Source organism: Halichoeres trimaculatus, unplaced genomic scaffold (assembly GCF_033239565.1).
Source record: "Halichoeres trimaculatus isolate MK-OKI-2021-1 unplaced genomic scaffold, fHalTri1.1 fHalTri1_scaffold_16, whole genome shotgun sequence".
Classification (NCBI taxonomy): Eukaryota; Metazoa; Chordata; class Actinopteri; order Labriformes; family Labridae; genus Halichoeres; species Halichoeres trimaculatus.
In genome coordinates this window covers 32,123,063-32,143,750 of record NW_027437194.1, presented here as the reverse complement: position 1 = coordinate 32,143,750, position 20,688 = coordinate 32,123,063, and positions in this window count along the sequence as shown.

Sequence of the window (20,688 nt, the reverse complement as noted above, 5' to 3'; positions counted from 1 at the left end):
CCATTCATTCCAAACACGAAGCTTATGCTGAAGTGCTAAAAGTTGCTGTTCATTGAGAATCTGCTGGAGGCTGGCGGCAGAAAGACCTGAGGTCAGGTACACACCCAGCCATACAAACAGACTTACAGCATTTAAAATATATTTACAGCCTGGTTCAAAAAACAGCTTGGATCTAAACACGGATTGTGAGTGTAATGTGAGTGAATTTTTTCTAACTGGGCAGTTTAGAAGTAGGATTGTTTTATAGTCCAATCAGAGACACAGCTCAGGTCACATGACTGGTGGGCGCACTGTAGCTGCTTAAAGAAAACTCAAAGCCAGCGTTTTATCAAATGTGGCTGCGTCCACAGATTGGCTTCGTTTCATGGTGGTGTCACAGAGGCTGCGTCCATGTTTTACAGTCTATGGTTCCTGCTAGGGATGGATGACTCCTCCCAGAAGCAGCCCCTCTCAGAGCTACAGCCACGAGCCCTACTGGTCTTCACAAAGAACAGAACAGCAGCCTCTCTCAGCATCCTGTCGCTTTCACATGAGCACCCTGAGCCCCTCCCTGACTCTCTCCTGACAGCTTTCATGTCTGAGCTGGAGCTACAAAATCCATCATTCCTCTCTCTGATCAATGATACCACTAATAATAACCAGCCTGCTGTCCCCTCTGTCTCCTCAGCCTGCCTGGGACAGCCAGGGGCAGCTCTCTGCAGATTGCTTCCACAGATTAGAACTCCATTAGAGAAGCTATTTACCCTCCTCTCCTCCCCTCAGGCTCTCCTTCACTTTGTTTGCCCACTGAAAGACCCCATGGAGGCCTCTCTAACCTTTTTCAAAGAGAGAAATATCTGATTCATGTGGATTACTCGGGAGGATTCTGACAAAACTGGACTCAGGGTTATTTTTTAGGTACTTCTGCAGCATGGATCCTCTTAAAGTTTCAGGTTTGCTGTATTTGGTTGGAAAATGGTATGCAGCTTTTCTCTCCAGGAGCACCATTCATCATTTTGCCTGCACACACCTCCATGGCATCAGCCACACTCTCAGTTAAAGGTTAGCACAGAACAAGGCCATTCCTCTTGCTCCCTCTCTGTGATAAATATGCAGACTTGGCATTGCAGTGATGCTAAAGAGTTACGTGCAGAATGTAGAGGTCCAGCATTAGCGTGTGTGTCTGTTCAGAAGATGATGAGCTGAAATCTCTGCCGCAACCTTCCACCCTGCCTGGATGGCACGATGACAGGAGGAGGTCCAGTAAATCAGCGTCCCTGACACCTCAGCCCATCACAGCACTCACTTAAACCAATCATTAGAGGGAGAAGAACCACTGCACCCCTGCCCTCCTCTGCCATTACCACTTCCATATTAATCACCTGCCTGTCTGCAGAGGAAGCAGGAAGAACAAAGGTCTGCATTTAGCCCCAAACAGCCTTTTTTTCGGCATACTGTTCGGAGAGCTGGAGCCAGACACACATTAGCTCTCACCTCTGAAAACCTGGTGTGATGTGTAAATGAAACCTCCATAAACGTGAACATGTTGCAGATTACCTCTGGGAATGGTGACAGCTCCCACCAGTAGCGTTGATAAAGCCCAATGAGCCCTATAAATCCAATATTCATCCACTGAGGAGATATTTGTGCGCTAATGGCTTCCAGCATACAATAGGGACAAACTTGTTTAATCAGACACAACTAATCAAGGGTGATAATGCATCTCTTTGTTTCCCAGATTCCCCCAATGGAAGAAAAAGTGTTTTGAATTTCTGATGCTGTTCAGCTCTCTCTGGCAGACGGGAATGACTCAAGTGAATTCAGTCTGTGGCAGTCCATTATCGCAGCAGCTTCTCTCCAGGTAATTTCACTGCAGAGCGAGTGGTCCCAATAGACGCAATGGAAAGAGAAAAATGTCATTTTTCCTCCACCACTCTTTAATTCATGAGTGCTCTGCCTTATCAGACCACTGGAGTCCTGACCTGTTTTACTTTCTGCAGGCATCCATTGTGTGTGTGGGTGTTCTTCCCCCTGAAGACTTCGGCTTTTCCCTCCGCTAACACAGTTCAGGCCCAAGTTCTGAAGCTTCCCCCGGGGGACTGATAACAGCTCACACATATCCAGTTAAGGGGATGGCTGGGATAAGACTTTCAGAAGCCAGAGATGGCTTCCCCTGGATTTGATTAGCATTTCATGCTGCTCTTTTCCTCACCCCGCACTAGAGTTGGGTTGTGGGAATTTGCAGTCTGTGTGTGTGTGTGTGTGTGTGTGTGTGTGTGTGTGTGTGTGTGTGTGTGTGTGTGTGTGTGTGTGTGTGTGTGTGTGTGTGTGTGTGTGTAAAAATAGGGTTGAGAAAAACACAGATGATTTTTTAAAAAACTGCTGGAGGCAGCAGTAAATTTCTGCTGTTCACAGTTTACCATCAGATTCCCCAACCTGATAACAAATCCAGCTTTTAAAAAAAAGGAGGGAACTTTGCTCTGAATTTTCTGAGCGTTGCTTTCCATTTTCAAACTTTTCCACTGAAATGTTCCACTCCCCTGGTTGTGGGCTAATGTCTTGATTTGCTGGCACTGTGTAAGTGAGTCCATCTAAGGGAGAAACCCAAGCTTTCAGCACATCTCAAACACCTGGTAAACCATTATGTGTACATGCATTTTACAGTTTTCCTCCATTGGTTTGGCTCATTTCTCGAAACGGAAATTATATTCTAAAAATAACATGGACAAACCTCCAAACTACTTGGCCATCGTTCACAACATATTTTAATTCCTCATCAATTTCATCAAATTGCAAATGTTTTTTTTTTTAGTTTTGCAAGAGACAAAGTATATGTAGCCTACAGTTAGCCTAGATTTAGCCCAATATTCAAGTGAACAGATCTTGTTGATCTAAACTGATTGTTAATTTTCAGTCTAATGGTCAGCCTCTCAAAACATATCAGCATCATTTCATTGTATGAGTCACCTCATGCACAATAGTCTGTTCAACTGTCTAAATTAGTCAGCAACATAACAACATGAGTACCAAGTGTGAATCTCTTGGAACATTTGATAAACTGATAAATCAAACCTCAGGTGAAACTACAACTTGAAGGAGGAGTTTCACTCATCTCAGAAGTCCAGATGACAGGTTCTGTCTATGAGTGTGAAAATACGCTGTGATGTGAATAAGAATCTGTGGCCAGACAGTCAGCAGCGTGTAATGGGTCAGTAGAGTAAAGATGGTGGCCAGGAGAGGGAAGGTGAGGACAGAGACCAGTAAAAAAGTGTTAGATGAAATCCAGAAATGGACAATTGCCCTCAGATTCTTGACTGGAAGCTCCCCTGATCCCCTCCTCCATTTCCCCCTATTTATCCTAACATGTCTATCAATACTAATTATTTTGATGTTAAACAACCACTCTCTTTTTCCTCCTCTAAATACCAAGCAAGGCCACTCACAGTGCAACTGTCTAAGCAGGTGATGGTACCGCAACCTGAATGTACTTTTTGAGTAGCAGGTCCTCATTAATAAATCCACCTGTTCAGATGTCATCACTGTATGTGAGTGGGTCCACTGCACTGTGAGGGCGTCTCATCAAAAAAAGAGGAGCAGTTAAACATAATCAAAAAGTGGATTAGATAAAGGATGAGCTTTTAGTTGAATCCATTAGTAATTAACTCAATAAGAGAGGATGAATAGAATGCTGACTGCAAGGAAGGAGTCAGAGAGAGACGTATCCCAGGTTGGGCTGACCACTGGCTGATCACTGGCAGATAATTGGCTGATTACTGGCTGATCACTGGCTGATTTCTTGCTGATTACTGGTTGATTACTGGCTGATCACTGGCTGTTCACTGGCTGATCACTAGCTGTTCAATAGCTGATTACTGGCTGATCACTGGCAGATAACTGGCTGATTACTGGCTGATTACTGGCTGATTACTGGCTGTTCACTGGCTGATCACGAGCCGTTCAATGGCTGATTACTGGTTGATAACTGGCTGATAACTGGTTGATTACTGGTTGATAACTGGTTGATTACTGGCTGATTACTGGCTGATTTCTAGCTGATTACTGGTTGATTACTGGCTGATTACTGGCTGATTTCTAGCTGATTACTGGTTGATTACTGGCTGATCACTGGCTGTTCACTGGCTGATCACGAGCCGTTCAATGGCTGATTACTGGTTGATAACTGGCTGATTTCTAGCTGATTACTGGTTGATTACTGGCTGATCACTGGCTGTTCACTGGCTGATCACGAGCCGTTCAATGGCTGATTACTGGTTGATAACTGGCTGTTAACTGGTTGATTACTGGTTGATTACTGGCTGTTTACTGGCTGATCACTGGCTGATTACTGGTTGATAACTGGTTGATTACTGGCTGTTAACTGGCTGATTACTGACTGATTACTGGTTGATAACTGGTTGATTACTGGCTGTTAACTGGCTGATTACTGACTGATTACTGGTTGATAACTGGTTGATTACTGGCTGTTAACTGGCTGATCAATGGTTAATACAGGCTGATCACTGGTTGATTACTGGCTGATCACTTGCTGATCACTGGCTGATCGCTGGCTGTTCACTGGCTGGTCACTGGCTGTTTTCTGGCTAATCACTAGCAAATCACTAGCTGTTTAGGGCTGATCACTGGCTAATCACTAGCTGATTTCTAGCTGATCACTGGCCGATTATTGGCTGATCACTGGCTGATCACTAGCTATTTACTAGCTGATTACTGGCTGATCACTAGTTGATTACTGATTGAGTACTGGCCAATCACTGGCTGATTATTGGCTGATCACTGGCTGGTTACTGGGTGATTACTGGCTGATTACTAGCCTATAACTGGCTGATAACTGACTGATAACTGGCTGATCACTGGCTGATTATTGGCTGATCACTGGCTGGTTACTGGGTGATTACTGGCTGATTACTGGCCTATAACTGGCTGATAACTGACTGATCACTGGCTGATCACTGGCTGTTCACTGGATGTTTCTAGCTTATCACTAGCTAATCATTAGCTGATTTCTGGCTGATCACTGGCAGATCACTGGCTGATCACTAGCTATTTACTAGCTGATCACTGGTTGATCACTAGTTGATTACTGGTTGAGTACTGGCCAATCACTGGCTGATTATTGTCTGATTATTAGCTGATCACTGGCTGATTATTGTCTGATTATTAGCTGATCACTGGCTGATTATTGTCTGATTATTAGCTGATCACTGGCTGATTATTGGCTGATCACTGGCAGATCACTTGCTAATTGCTGGCTGTCAGGGGCACTGCTGGACTGGAAATCCCACTCAGTGACGATGTTGTTGCTTCTTTTGACTTCCTAATAATTATATCTGAGCAGAGCAGAGAGGTGACCAACTGCTTTAGCAGAAATATGGACAATTCCAAGCCTTGATAGGAAAACTCTAGTTTTGCACAGTCATATCTCACCTCTACAGAAAGCTGCTTGCGCAGGATTTGGTGAAAGTGAAGCGTCACCTGTAGGCAGCTTCCTATCTCTCATACTGCAGACTGATGTTTAAAAGGAGGGAGGGACTGTTGATAACACAGCAGCCATTCATTGTGGTCCTTCATTGTGGTCGTCTACCATTTGCATTGATTGGCCACATAGACTGAGCCTGGCAGCCATATGACTTGGGAACAAAAAAGAGAAATAAAAGAAAAGAAACATGTGTATTTGAGTGAAATGTGGAAAGGCAAAGACAGAAGGTTACAAAAGCTAGAGCCCACACTCAGCGAGGAGCAGGGGGCACGTCAGGATAAGAACAACAAAGAAAAGAGTGTGTCAGGGAATCAAACACACACATACAGAGCCGGATAATGATCCGGGTTACATACAGGTTTGGCTCTCCTCCAGCTGCTCCTGGTCAAAGAGAGGTCAAGCCGGCAGCATCCATCAGGAGAGAAATGCAGGATAGACTCTTAAACATCCCCATTCCTCCCCTCCCAGCCACTACAGAGTGATGACGGCCTTGTCTGAGATAAAGGCCGATCCATTGCTCTGATTTGTGGCCAGTGGGGCAATTTCAATACCCGTCTTTCCTGTGATAGATGAGAGCCCTGTTTGATAAAGGGCCAATTTGCCACAGGGCCAATAGGGATGAAATTGCAGTAGTCGCCTTTATTTTGTCCTCTCCTCCATCCACACAAAACAAGGCTGAGGGGAAAAGCAGCACATAATGCAGAGAGCGTAATTACCAAAGCAGAGGTGGAGGTTCAGAGCTTTGACTGGTGGCAGAGACTTGATCATGAGGACGTGAGCTGCTTCTTTAAACATGAGCAGTCAGAGTGTAAAAAATGATCGCCACAAAGAAAAAGGGCTTTGAGAAAAGAGACACGGCTGCTCCACAGCACTGAAAGAATAACAACTCTCCCAATCAATGTGCCCGTTAGAGAGCACTAAAACAAGAGACGGAGGGAAAACACATCCCGTGACTCACACCTCCAGACCCAAACCCAAGGTGAGGAACCTTTAATGACAGGTGGACAGAAACCTGAGGTCTCAGGGTATGTACTGATTTAAAGTCCACCTCAGTTTTAGAATGCAGGAAGGTGGTCATCACTGCAGAAACACTGGGATGAAGCCGCTGGACTCCAAATGAAACTTGAGAAACTGTCTCAAAGCTCCAGAGGACCGAGAAGTCTGGAGGCTGAAAATGTCTCTTTTCAATCTAAAGAAGTCAAGCAGCTGAAATTGGCAAAGGCCTTTGGGAGCACCATGGTCCTTTACTCCAGTCCCTGAATGTCTCTGTGGTAAATGGAGCCATATGTGCCCCAGACTGGAGGAGCTGAGGACGAAGAATGTTTTATCATCAGGCTGCTCACAAGGAAGACCAAGAAACCCGCAGGTTGGACTGAAAGGCACTGATTCACGCCTCAGGAAGTTGTTTTCACCTTTAAGCTTCTTTTGGGTTTGAGACAGGAGTCCGCCTACGCCTGCAGATATTTAAATCACATTGTTTCTGATAGTTTGCTCTTCATGATACAGGGATGCTGGCTGATGTGATGATGCCTTGGTGAAGATGGGGCTCATGGGAACTCTGCCTCCACAGAAACATAGCGACTGGCAAGACAGCTCATTGTACCGCCTTTGTTGAGACAGAAACTTTTAGCTTATACACTATGACTGAAAAAGGCAGGAAGGAGGATGGAATGGTGGGTAAAGGAATAGATTTCATAAAGTTCACTCTTTGGTTTGTCTGAATCCCTTTGTTGATCTGCTTTCTAATAGTCACAGCCTTAAGGTGAGTTGTGTTCAGGTGTCTTAGCTGACTCATGTTTGCGCTCATTCGTCTGAACAAATCTCTGTCGAACCACTCCAATATCTCACCCCAGGTTTCCAATCACAGCTCTGAGTACTGATTGGAGAATTTCTGTGAAGACAAAATGATGACTTGGCAGTGTTGTAGTTCTCAAGTCCTGATTTTCTCGATTTGGTGACTCACGTTTGTACGTACAGGCAGAAATGTCTGATGAGACGCAAGGTCCTGTTCCCAATCAGGCGGAGGTTCATGGAAGGAGGCGCCCGAGCTGTCATTTCTGTTGACAAGCTGTTTGTGAACAACCAACTTTATCGCGATCCAGGTATCACTCCTTGGTTGTATTAACGTCAGGTAAATAACAGTACTCACCACTCATCAACAAAATAAACATGACTAACGTACTAAGTAACCAGTAACAGATAATAGAATGCTCACTGCTAGTCTCCAGGTGTGGGTTTATTTTTATTACTATCACTATTATTTTTTTGTTGTTTCTTTTGATGTTTTTTCTATTTGAATGTTTGCGTTGTTTCTTTTTTTTGTCCTTCCCCTATTTTCCTTGTTTTTTCTCTCTCCTTTTCTCCCTTCCACAACTAACTGCAACATGAATTTTACGAATTTTATTCTTTTATGCTGCAATAACAGCTGGGTCTTAGACAAGTACAACCAAAAACATGTCACTTATAGCACCTCTGCACTTCAAACAGCATGTGGCCACATATCAACACTCACCATGCACAGAAACACACTCACAGCATGTGGATTTAATGCACATAAACAGATACAGAATCATCACACTGGGGATTTCACTGGTACACATACGTACATGAGTGTAAAATGCATGATCACATGGACGCATGCATACGGGACACACATACATACATACCTGCTTGACACACATGCACATAGTTTTCCTAGTTGACTTACTCTGCTAGCCGAGACATGACACCACTCAGGTTTATTTCATGGAATATACGTGGAGCTGGTTCCAGGGAAAAGAGGCTAAAAATATTTAATAAATTGAAAGATCTACAGGCAGACATTGTTTTGCTACAAGAGACTCATTTATCAGAGACAGCAGTGGGTTCACTCTCCACTGCACAGTTCCCTCATGTGTATTCAGCCTGTCTCAATTCCAGACAAAGAGGTGTAGCCTTCCTAATGAGTAGAAAGGTGAATTTTAATGTTGAAAACACAATTACTGACCCAGGCCGATTTTTAATTATCACATTAACTATCCAAAGTATGAAGCTATGCATTGCTAACATATATGGGCCAAATGTTGACGACCCCTCTTTTTTTCACTCCTTGTTCACTACACTCTATGACCACTTAGATAACACGATCATCATAGGAAGAGACTTCAACATGGCCTTGGACTCAGGAATGGACAGGCTGAGTACAACAGGGAACCATCGGCTCTGGCAGTCCACTAAGGTTGTTAAACAATACATGAAGGATTTTGGGCTTTGCGATGCCTGGCGTTCACTCCACCCCACTCTTAAAGAATACACATATTTTTCATCAGTGCACCACTCATACTCCAGAATAGATTTCTTTTTAGTTAACAACTCAAAAATGAGCGATATATTAGAAACTAGAGTTCATCCCATCACCATCAGTGATCACGCACCAGTCTCACTGACTCTAAATGATAAGAAAATAAAACCACCAACAAGAAGCTGGAGATGTAATTCATAAAGACCCTAATTTTGACAGCTATTTTGAAAAGGAATGGTCTTTATATATAGAAAATAATGACCTACCAGAGACCTCAGCCTGTGTCCTCTGGGAGGCAGGAAAGGCAGTAATGCGAGGAAAAATAATCTCATTCTCGTCACACAAGATAAAGGAAGAGAAGCAGCGAACAACTGAATTGGAGCTGAGAATCAAATCACTAGAAGAAGTTTACAGAGCATCCCCCGACGAGCAAATACTGAACAGTATTAGGAAGGCTAAACTTGAGTTGAATTAAATAATTGAAAAGAAAACTCAGTTTATGCTCCAAAGACTACGCTTGGAGAACTTTGAACATAGTAACAAATCTGGTAGATACCCAGCTAATTAATTGAAGACAAACAAAGAAAAAAGAATGATCAACTCTGTTAAAGATTCAGCTGGAAATATCACCCATGACCCTGACAGAATAAATCACATCTTTAGGGACTTTTATGAGACACTTTATTCATCACAAATTGACCCACCCGACAGCAGTATCAAAGAATTTCTGAGCAATATTAACCTCCCAAAACTGCAACCGCAACAGGGAATGGCTCTGGACTCTCCCCTCACAACAGAGGAACTCTATAAAGCACTACAAGACATGCCCAGTAATAAAGCCCCAGGTCCAGATGGTTTTCCAGCAGAATTTTATAAGGCATTCTGGACCATGCTGGGACCTACATTTTATAAAATGGTCTTAGAGATCAAGGGAAAAGGTAAAATACCTAAAAACATGAATTCTGCAAACATTACCCTACTTCTAAAACCAGGGAAAGACCCCACACTCCCGTCCAGTAACCGGCCAATATCGTTAATAAACACCGACCTCAAAATAATCTGCAAAGCCCTCGCCAGAAGATTAGAAACAGTTACTCCTCTTATCATACATCCTGACCAAACAGGCTTCATAAAGGGTAGACATTCTTCCACTAATACGCGCAGACTAATAGATCTGATAGATTATGCCACAACACAGAATCTAGAATCCACAATCATCTCTTTAGATGCAGAAAAATGATTTGACAGAGTCAACTGGAAGTTCTTATTTGCAACATTGAACAAATTTGGATTCGGCCCATCCTTTACTGATTGCTTGAAGATTTTATATAATGACCCAAATGCATGCGTCAGGACAAACGATCAAACTTCCCCAAGCTTCAATCTGCAAAGGGGTACTAGACAGGGCTGCCCACTCTCTCCCTCACTTTTTGCTATCTTGATTGAACCTTTAGCAGCTAGTATCAGACAAAACAAAGACATTAAAGGTATTTAGGGTGAAAGAATAGAACACAAGACAAGTCTTTATGCTGATGATGTATTACTTTTCCTCCAGAACTCACAAACGTCTCTCGCTCATACAATCACACTCATTAATAAATTTTCATCAATTTCTGATTACTCCATAAATTGGTCAAAAACTACTGTTCTCCCCATCAACTGTACTTTCCAGAATAATCAGGATATTAATCTAAATTTAGGGAATATTAAATACTTAGGAATAAACATTTCCCCCTGTCTTTCTGAACTAATAAAACTAAATCATGTCCAGCTTCTTAAAACAATAGAGGATGACCTCATACGGTGGACATCCTTACCCATATCACTCATGGGGAGAGTTGCCACCATAAAAATGATGGTTCGACCTAGAGTCAACTATCTGTTCTCAATGATCTCCACCAAACCCCTTTCCGCCTGGTTAAAATCGTTAGACTCAATCAATAAGTTCCTCTGGAAAGCCAAACCTCCACGTATCAGCTTAAGAACTCTACAAAAGACTAAAAACAACGGTGGTTTGGATTTGCCCGATTTTCATCTCTATTTCCTAGCAAACAGATTGCAATATATCTCAAAATGGCTGAATCCCAGGCAACTAGATAAACCATGGCCTGATGTAGAGCAAGCACTATGTGATGACCTAATAATTTCTAATCTGCCATTCATCAGCTCAACCGTTAGACATCATAAATGTTTCAAAAAAATCAACATTAATTCCACTCTTACAGCCTGGTGGGAGTTTCTTAAATTAACCAAGTCTTCACTCATTCCGTGTAAGTTTACACCCATCTGGAACAACCCTGACATCCTACAAAATAAGAAAATGATCAACTTTACTCAGTGGAATATTAAAGGTATTGAACATTTTGAACATATCATTCAAAATAGAAACTTCATATCATTTGACATACTCACTAAACAATATAAAATCAGTAGCGCCAAATTCCTAGAGTAACAACAAATGAAATCCATAATTAGCAAGAAATATAATTCTGACCATCTGGATTTACAACTTCCTGTTGGGGTTGCTGAATTTATTAATCTCAGTGCCCCAAAACTGTTATCAAAAATATATAGACAACTAGTCAAGATAGAGGATTCCATCTCACTCCCAACAATAAAGTGGGAAACAGATTTATCTGCTAGTCTCAGTAATGACAGCTGGTCGCAAATATGTTCAAACACATTTAAAATGACTAAAAACTCAAGTTTACAACTTATACAATACAAAATTATCCTCAGAATCCATTACACAGGACACAGGATGTTCAAGATGGGTCTAAAACAATCAAACATTTGTTCACACTGCACCAGTAACGCACCAGATGATTATTTACATGCTGTATGGTCCTGTACACCTGTTCAGAACTTTTGGCTCCGGGTGTGTGAAGACCTTTCCACATGGTTTAAGTGTAATATCCCTGTATGCCCCAGACTATGCCTACTTGGGGACCTGGATGACACCTTTCTGAACTATAACTCTGCATATTTGGTCCTCACTGCCTTATGCATCGCAAAGAAAACAATCCTCTTGAATTGGAAAAGCAAAAAAAAATCTGTCCACCAATCAGTTTAAGAACCTTCTATTAGACTACATCAGCAATGAAATAATGTCTGCCTCCTCCTCTAAGCACAAATCGGAAGATGTTTACACCCTCTGGTCCCCTGTGATTAGCTCCATCACTTAGGCAGGTGATAGGCAGGGATTCCGCGTCTACTGGTGGTTGGACGGGTGCTGGGAGGGCTGGGATTCCCCAGGCTTCTGGTGGTCCCATGGGGTGCCGGACTGGGCTGTCTGTCGTGGGGGCAGCGGTGGGTCTGGCTGGGGGGGGGTGGCAGGGGGGGTTGGGAGGGTTGGGGCTGTCCTGGCAGCGGTGAGTGGGGGCTGACGGTGGGCCTTGGACGCGGGCTGCCGGCACCAGGCTGGACAGCTGGGTTACCCCTGACGTGTGCTGGGAGGTGGGCAGTGGGCCCTGGTGCCTGAGGGCTGCTCTCTGTCCTGGGGAGGGGGGCGGCCCGGGCAAGGGGGGCATGGGCCTGCCCGGGCTCGCCACCATGGGGACGGGTCGGGGCTTGCCTCTGGCGTCCGGTCCCTGCTCTAGAGACCATGGAGGCCTAAGTGGGAGGGGTGAGGGGGTTAACAGGCCAGAGGGTTAACCAGCCCCCACTGTGTGTGTGTGTGTGTGTGTGTGTGTGTGTGTGTGTGTGTGTGTGGGTGGGTGTGTACTGTGTGTGTGTGTGTGTGTGTGTGTGTGTGTGTTGTGTGTGCTTGTGGGCAGATGAGGGTACGTTCAGATGTGTGTGTGTGCAGGTCTGTGTTTATGTATGTGTGTGAATTTTTCTAAATAATGTATTATTATTATTATTATTATTATTATTATTATTATTACCATAATTATTTCTATTATTATTATTTCTATTATTATTTATATATTACTATAAAATAGTATATATCTCTCTAATATACAATGGGCCAGGGTGGTCCGGGGTGTCCTTGACCCTCTGGCTGCCACGGCCCTGTGCTCTGAGTCTGGCGGATCCTGGGCCCCCCCTGCCCCGGGGGGCCCCGGGAACAGGGGTGCCTATTGCTGCCAATAGGGCGGCTCACCCTCCAGAAGGGAGCTTTCTCCTCTCTGGTCTTACTTTGCCCCACAGCCCTCACTCCCCCCCTCATCTAGAGCATCCACACACTTAGGACCTTGAGGTGCACGATCGTCAGGTGCGGTGGTAGAGGTCCTTAGGGACCACTTCTGCTACACCCTGATAAGACTTGCGCCTCAATTTTACTTACACTTAGACATCCCTACATGATGCCAACTACTCTACACAACACACACAGAGACCCTTGGGGTGGGCCAAGTGGTATATGGTAGGCAGGGCACTTTGAGCTAACCACCTGAAGGGCACTGCCCCATGAGCTACGAGGCCGTCCACTCCCCAATTTTAACTTTCCTTTTTAACTGCATTAGGATCACAAACATCCACACACTACAGAGCGGGGGAGGTGGGGTAGGGGGCTCTTCTCACACCCCTGTGTAAGAAGGGGCTCTTCTTACACCCCTGTTTCTACGGTGCCCCCTGGGGCATGGGGTAAAAGGGGATCCGCTGCCTTGGGTTCTGGGTGAGTGGCACAGCAGGGGTCCTGCGGCGCCCCGGAGGATGCCCATGGCTTTATATCTACTTATTTACTTATTTATTTATTTATTTATTTAATCCTCTTTTTAAAATTATTTATATATATATATATATATATATATATATATATATATATATATATTTTTTTTTTTTTTTTTTTTTTTTTTTGGTGAGTGAGGAGGAAAAGGAGGGGTATTTCACCACCTGAGTGGCTGGAGGTTCTGAGTGTGTAGTGATGTGGTGCTGCCGTGTTGTGATATTGTTGTGTGGTCGTCTTGTGGTGCTGTGGTGTTGTTGTGCTGTTGTGTGAACGTATGGGTATGGATGGACAGAATGTTTATGTGCGGGTGTCAGGGTCCACGGTGGAGGGCTGGTGAGCTGTGTTAAAGATGAGAGGGGGATAGGGGTGGGTTGGGACAGGATTGGCGTGCTGCTGTCCCCATGGTGGTCTGTCTGGGCCCTGTGCTCTGTTGTGGCTGCGGGACGCCCGGGGATGAGGGCTATCTCAGTGCATGTTTGGCCTCTGGGAGCAGCGGGGCCACATCTGCATGATCACACCTTGGCATGATCACCTGACCTAAATCAAACCCAATTTTCTGTACTGCCTCCTGTAGCCCTATATGTGTAGGTGAGTATATGCTTCTGTGTATAGATCTATATACGTATATGTACCTCTTTGCAATTGTCGTTGTTGTGCTCACTGCTACTCATGATTTCTCCAGTTCATCTCTCCAGGTGCTTCTTGTGATTATGATGTCAAAAACCCCAGGATACTGTCTCCTTTCAGGCTCAGTAGCTGGTTGTTTATTTCTCCTGTCTGTAGTCATCTGTTCAGTTGTTGTGGTTGTTTTCTACTGTTGTTTTGTTGTCTCTCTCTCTCCCCCTGTCTAGTCTCTTCTCTACAATGTTTTCATTTATCACTGTTTCTTTCCTGATATCACCTTGTTCTGGTTAAGCAGTAATCTTCAAACTTGGCAATATACGGGAGGGAAACTGTATGGATACATGTATGCGTATGTATATATATGTGCATATATACGTATGTGTGTGTGTATGTGTATGTATATATATATATATATATATATATATATATATATATATATATATATATATATATATATATATATATATATATATGTATTTATGTATAAAATATATATATATAATTTAAAAAAAACACTAATAAAGAGTACAATTTTAACACTCAAGGGGAGCTTTATACATTAACGGCTCCCTTTGGAAAAGCAAATGTGTTCTGCACAATACGGCAGCCAGACCATAATTCTGTTGTCGTGACGCTGAACAGGACAAGGGAGAAGTAAAAAAAAGAGAAAAAAAAAAAGAAAAAAGAAATGTCTGCCTCCCTTACGTTTAACTCACCTTCAGCTCACAGAACGAGAGCCGTTTTAGCCCCAGCTTTTTTAGTTATTCATTAAAGTAAAGAGAGCAGCAAACTCAAACACAGCCTCTCTGGTTCATCTCTGACCTTTTGTGCAGACAGTATGATCGAAGACGATATGCGCCTGGACTTTTCTGTTTGCAAACCAGTGACTTATAATTAAGAATGTACTTCTGCTGTGGTTGAGACTAGGAGCACCAGCCGGTGAGTTCATTGAGTAAATGTTGAGGAGTAAGAGCTTTAAAACCAATGATGAACCTCCAGAACACACAGGAGCTGCGTCTGGCTCCAAGAGCTGCAGCCTTCAACAGCTGCGTTTGGAGGCCAAATGTGGTGGTGCAGTACATCAAAGACTGTCTTATGAAAAGGCTCCTCTAAATGCTGACAACAGATGTGTCCTTCTGACTCAGGCTGTGTGGTAAACACAACAGAAGAGACCTTTGTGGCCCAACATTTCCCGTAAGTCTTTACCTTCTGATTAAACTGCATGCTAACACCCTGTTAGATGATAGCGACTAGCTAAGATACAGTAACAAGCTGTTCAAACTCTGTAGAGAAAAAGGCAGCAATCCCTCAGATCATCTCAGATGTTCCTGTGATGCTTGTGTTGGTCACGTGGTCCTAATGATGCTAGGCAACAAGCTACAATAGCCAGCTAGCTACACATAGCTTGAGGGACAAGGTATTGTTAAGTCTTTTAGTTGGGTTCTGTTGGAAATGTGGTGTAATCTGTCTGACCAAAGTATCTGACTTCATCCTCCTCTCACCTCTGTCCGTGCAGTTTGTTGATGGGGAAGGATCAGGGGGCGTCCTGGTTCTCAGTTAAACATAAATTTAGTAGCAATATGTGAAGAATGTGCATTTACAGAGATCTCTGGTGCAGCTTCATTCCCTGTCTACATGTTGCAGAGACAGTTCATGAGATTGACCCTGTCTCTCTATCTCAGCACCAATATATAGTGACTAACAGAGTTTCTCTAAGGAATGCAGGTTGATTCTTCTTCTAATTGGCTCTTTGGGTGTTGTCTCCCCTCTTATTGGCTGTAGGTCGTCCTCAGAGCTTGACATTAACTTTTTTGCTCACCAGCCACTGTGGCTAGTGGTTTCCCAGAGTAACTAGTTACTAGTCAGTGTGCAAAAACTTGCAAAATCTGCAGTATGCCAAAACCCCCCAGATGTCGTACTGATCCAGGAAAATTCCTCAGTATTGAAGGGACCAGTCTACCTGACATACTGTTTCCCACAATGCACGGCGCTAATGCTGTTTGTCAATGCGAGTGGCAGGCTTTGGTGAATTACCAGTATCTAATGAGTGAGTCGGCATTAAAACTACAACACAAGAACAATGACGTTGGAAAATATGTGAGATAAAAGTGAATTGTTGAGAAACAGCAGTAAATCTTGTCACTTGTAGTTGGGTAAAATAGTTGTTAACTTCTATAAATTCATTAAAGCCCATATACACCAATAATCACCTTTTTCTAACCATATGAGGATTATATGGAAGTGATTTTTCCATCAGCTCTAAAACTAAAAACTCAATCCCTTCCAGATTTTTTTAAATACACAATTTAACTTTGGTGTTAGATTAAATGATGTTTCTATTGTATGTTTAAAAAATAACTAAAATCTCAGGAAATACTCATAGTTTGTGTTGTATTATATTAATAAAGGAAAAAAAAGGTAAAATAATGAGCTGTAGCTCTGCCCTCCAACACTTCAAACCAGAGTAATATATTACAAAACAGACTCAACAGAGCAGTTATACTACAGACTGAAAGCAGTTGGTTTCAGAGTGACCCTCAATCTGCCTCTTGAGAATTACTGACCCTGAGAGTTTCACATGTATTTGCCCTATGATATCAATAGAAAACAAGTTGGACAAATTGGTCATTGAATCTATTCTGGAGGAAACAGGTCTTTAGAACTCACAGGGGAAAGTCTGCACTGACATTTCTCAAACAAGTGCTTTGTAACAAACGTTAAGTGAAAAATGAACTGAGTGTCGGCTCCACCAATCGATCCAAAACGCCTGGATGGGAGAATTAAAAATCAATGGTCCCTGAGCACAGAGAGTAAAAGGCTTTTCTCCACACAATGGCAGACTTTTCACCAAAGTAGATTAATATTCAGTTTTATGCTCCGTCAGGGGATATTAAACTAATTCACAAATTCAGTCTCTTGTTTGCGTGCATGAGTGATCTCTGTTATGTTGCATTATCCAGGCCAATCTTGTTATCATCATGTAATCCTGTTAATCTGCTCCCTTCTGCCCTGTGCCGTGTTAAAGTGCGTCATGTAAGACAAACCCCCACGCATGAACCCAGGAAACCTCTCATCCACGACCACCAGCTGAGAGCACAATCAGGACAGCTATTCCTGGTTGAGCCTGAAGGTTGCGGGGGGTGGGGGTGGGGGGCGCCTTCACCAGACCGTGTTGAGTGATAAACTATTGTTTTTAAGAGCTCAAAGCAGCAATTACTGCCCCAGTTTTCCTCACAGTTAATTGGTCCTCCACTGAGTGTCAACAGGCAGTGACAGCACAGAGGAGCTGGGTGTCTCATGTCAGCCCATCCATTTGTTTCTGTGAATCATAATCTGTGATGAAACCTCATTCTGAAATGTAAATGTATGAAACACACCCTTTGGCAAAACCCCTTTTCCACAGAGGGTAAGGTTGTTGATGGGAAACTGAGTCTTAGGGCGTATTCAGACCTGGACTGTTTGGTCCACTTTAAACAGACCAGGGTTTGTTTCCCACGCTGGTGCAGACTTTTCATGCAGGTGTGAATAGACACAAACGAACCCTGGTGCGGACCAAACAACCAGACCCAGACCCACTTTTTGAGGTGGTCTCGGTCTGCTTCTAAATGAACTCTGATGCGGTTCGTGGTTCTCCGGTGCAGGTCTGAATACAAACCAAGGTCCATCTGAACTAACTACAGGGTACATGCACCTTTTGGGCCTATAAAGCCACCGTAACCTAACCGTCTTTGGTTCATACCTGATCCTCCGTCTTCTGTTTAGCCACGCTGTTGCTGACATGTTGTGGGTCAGGACACGCAGAGCATAGCGTCTCCTTGCTGCGATCATTGGTCTTCCTGTTCCTAAATTGTAAACGGTGTTGTTAAGCCTGCTTTGAAGGAGCTGCTCTTGAAACTGAAAATGATTTTACATCTCTAATAAGAGCACAAACACACATGTTGACCTCCATTTCCTGGTCTGTACTCTGTGTGCCGCCCTTTGTCAGTGCTGTCCAATGAAAGCACTGATCCTCACACACATGGATGTGTTTACAGAATATAGTCCACTTGATAAAAGTACAATCTGAATACGAACCACACCAAAGAAAAAAAACAAAGTCCACTTTTGGTCCGGACCAAACAAGTGGACCAAAGGACTTTTCTGGTCTGAATACAGCCTTAACTTTGTCCTCTATGCTGAGCAGCTCTGGATCGGATAAAATGTCTTAATATTGCAGCTTTGATAAAATATGTCAGAAATAATAAATAACTTCACCCAGGAGAGGGGTAAGGTCATCTGATCATTTCACACTTGTGCTTTCACCTTTTTCAGACTACATTACTTAAATCTTCTGATAGTCTATGGACAAGGATTATGAGTTTATTCTCATAAATTCATTCTCTTAACTTCTTTTAATAATCATTATGAATAATGTGGCCTTACTCACTCATCTGCTTCCCTTTAATCATCGCTGTTACTTTTTCATTTTGTTTTCTTAAACAGACATTAATTTAAAAAGACAGACTTCATCAAGGTGAGGCGCCTGTGTGTCAGTGTGTCAGCTCTTGTGAACAGTGTGCTGGTAGACAAACCCTGCTCTTACACGGTATGGAGCACAACAAACAGCTGCCTGTAGATCATTAGGTCCTTGGACCTGGATCCTGGGGCCCGTTTCTGCTGCAGCCACACTGAGGGCAGATCTCAAACTTTCCCCCTCTAGCTGTTCATTCAACTTCTAATAATTTGAACAGAGTCACAGTAATCTGCAAACGAAGTCAATGTAGATGGTCATGATGTAACTCAAAGATGCACAGGGGACCATAGTTCACTTATTGGTGACTCCTGGAGTGTCACCTCCTGCAGAGTCACCTCCTCTACAGAGATGGGGTGAGGTGTGAACCCTCATGTATGTGCTGCATACAGCCACTAAATTAGATTTATCTACCAGTCATTTATTAATCATCCTGACTGGCTCACCAATTTCCGGGCAGAACAAGCAGACTGTAGTGGAGTAAGTGAGAAATGGGTCCATTTAAATCAAAGCAGGATGTAATCAGGCATGCAGGGCGTGGAACTGTCCCTGGGGGATTTAATGCTCTGGTATTTAAAGCATGGAGCATCAATGAGAAAATAAAGCAGGCCGCTGAGGGTTGCTCAGAGATAAAAAGAACCAAACTTCAATCAGAAAAGTTGGGATTTCATCAAACGCCAGACTGGTCCTTGACAACTTTTTTTTTCTTCCTATGAAGGGGTTAATGCTTCACGCTGTCAAGCACTAAAGAGAAACCAGGATGTTAAAGCTGGCTTATTGTTCAAATCGTGGATCAGAGCGCACCACACAGATCTTCTCCGTTAGACTGTCTGCTGCCAGACAACTTTGTGACATAGCTCTGGCTTCAGCATCATCTTCCACAAAGCCAGAAAGCAGCTGTTCACATTTTAGAAGTCTTGGTAAACAAGTTAACGCTTACTCCATGCAATCCACTTAGAACTTCCCTATGTTTAATCAACTCAAAAAAAAACATCAGTGAAATGTAAAGATGCTGTGGTGGCTCAGCAAATGGACGGCTGGTCTGTCTCCAAACACTGATCCTTCTGTCAGAGTGCTCAGACCTGCAGCCGCCCCTCCTTGAAGGAGATCCACTGAGCCTCTGAGCCTTCTTCTTCTGCTTCATCTGATCCCTCTTCATCCCCCACCAGAGGCCCAGCTCCAGTTTTTATCAAGCCACAGCAGGTGCTGTGCTGCCTTTGGTGTTTCATAGAAAAGGGTGGTTTGCACAGAGAGGAATAAGGTACAGAGTCAAAAGTCGTCTGAAGAAAGAAAGAAAGAAAGAAAGAAAGAAAGAAAGAAAGAAAGAAAGAAAGAAAGAAAGAAAGAAAGAAAGAAAGAAAGAAAGAGTGGTTAGTTTAGTTTCTGTAAGCCATGGCCTAAAGGCTCAGTGTTTATTTGCCACCATGGTGACTCTCTGCTGCTCACAGTACAGTTTTAATCAAATACTTTGACCTCTTCTCATGAAACTATAGTGACCGTGTTTTTTATTCTTCAACAAAAAAAGCTCACGTCTCATCAAAACATTATCGATCCATCTCTTCTAAGCATGCAAAAGTCAAAATGAAACCATGATTAAGCTTTGCTAATCACAGTCTTTTCACAAGAAGAGATAGAAACATTGGCCCTCATTTATCATGCCAGGGAACTTGTGCAGATGGTGGCGAAAAAGAAGCTGCAGACTCCAGCCTGAGCCTGACACAGACTGAGGAGGGAGTGGAGCTGAAGTGTGTCGATCGTGCTTGGGTGGACTGTAGTTTTGTGATTATTTGTACCACAAGATTAGCACAAAGGCTGTGATCTCATGTAAATGAATGTCCTTTGTTATGAAATTGAAATTGAACTTTTTCACACACAGTTCAGGTTTATACGATAATATTGTCAGGATCAATATCATCTAATCATCTTTACAGTAAATCATGTACTCAATACAGCTTCCTAAAAGAAAAAGTCCATTCTAAAAGTTTGATCCAGTGTAGTCTGAATGTTCTCAGTGGATACTTTATCATGAACATGGGAGTGTATTAAAAACTGATAACAGCAGCCTCTCTATTTACAAATTCTTTTGGTAAACCGATAGAGGAAACTTTTTTTTAAACAGAGAAATC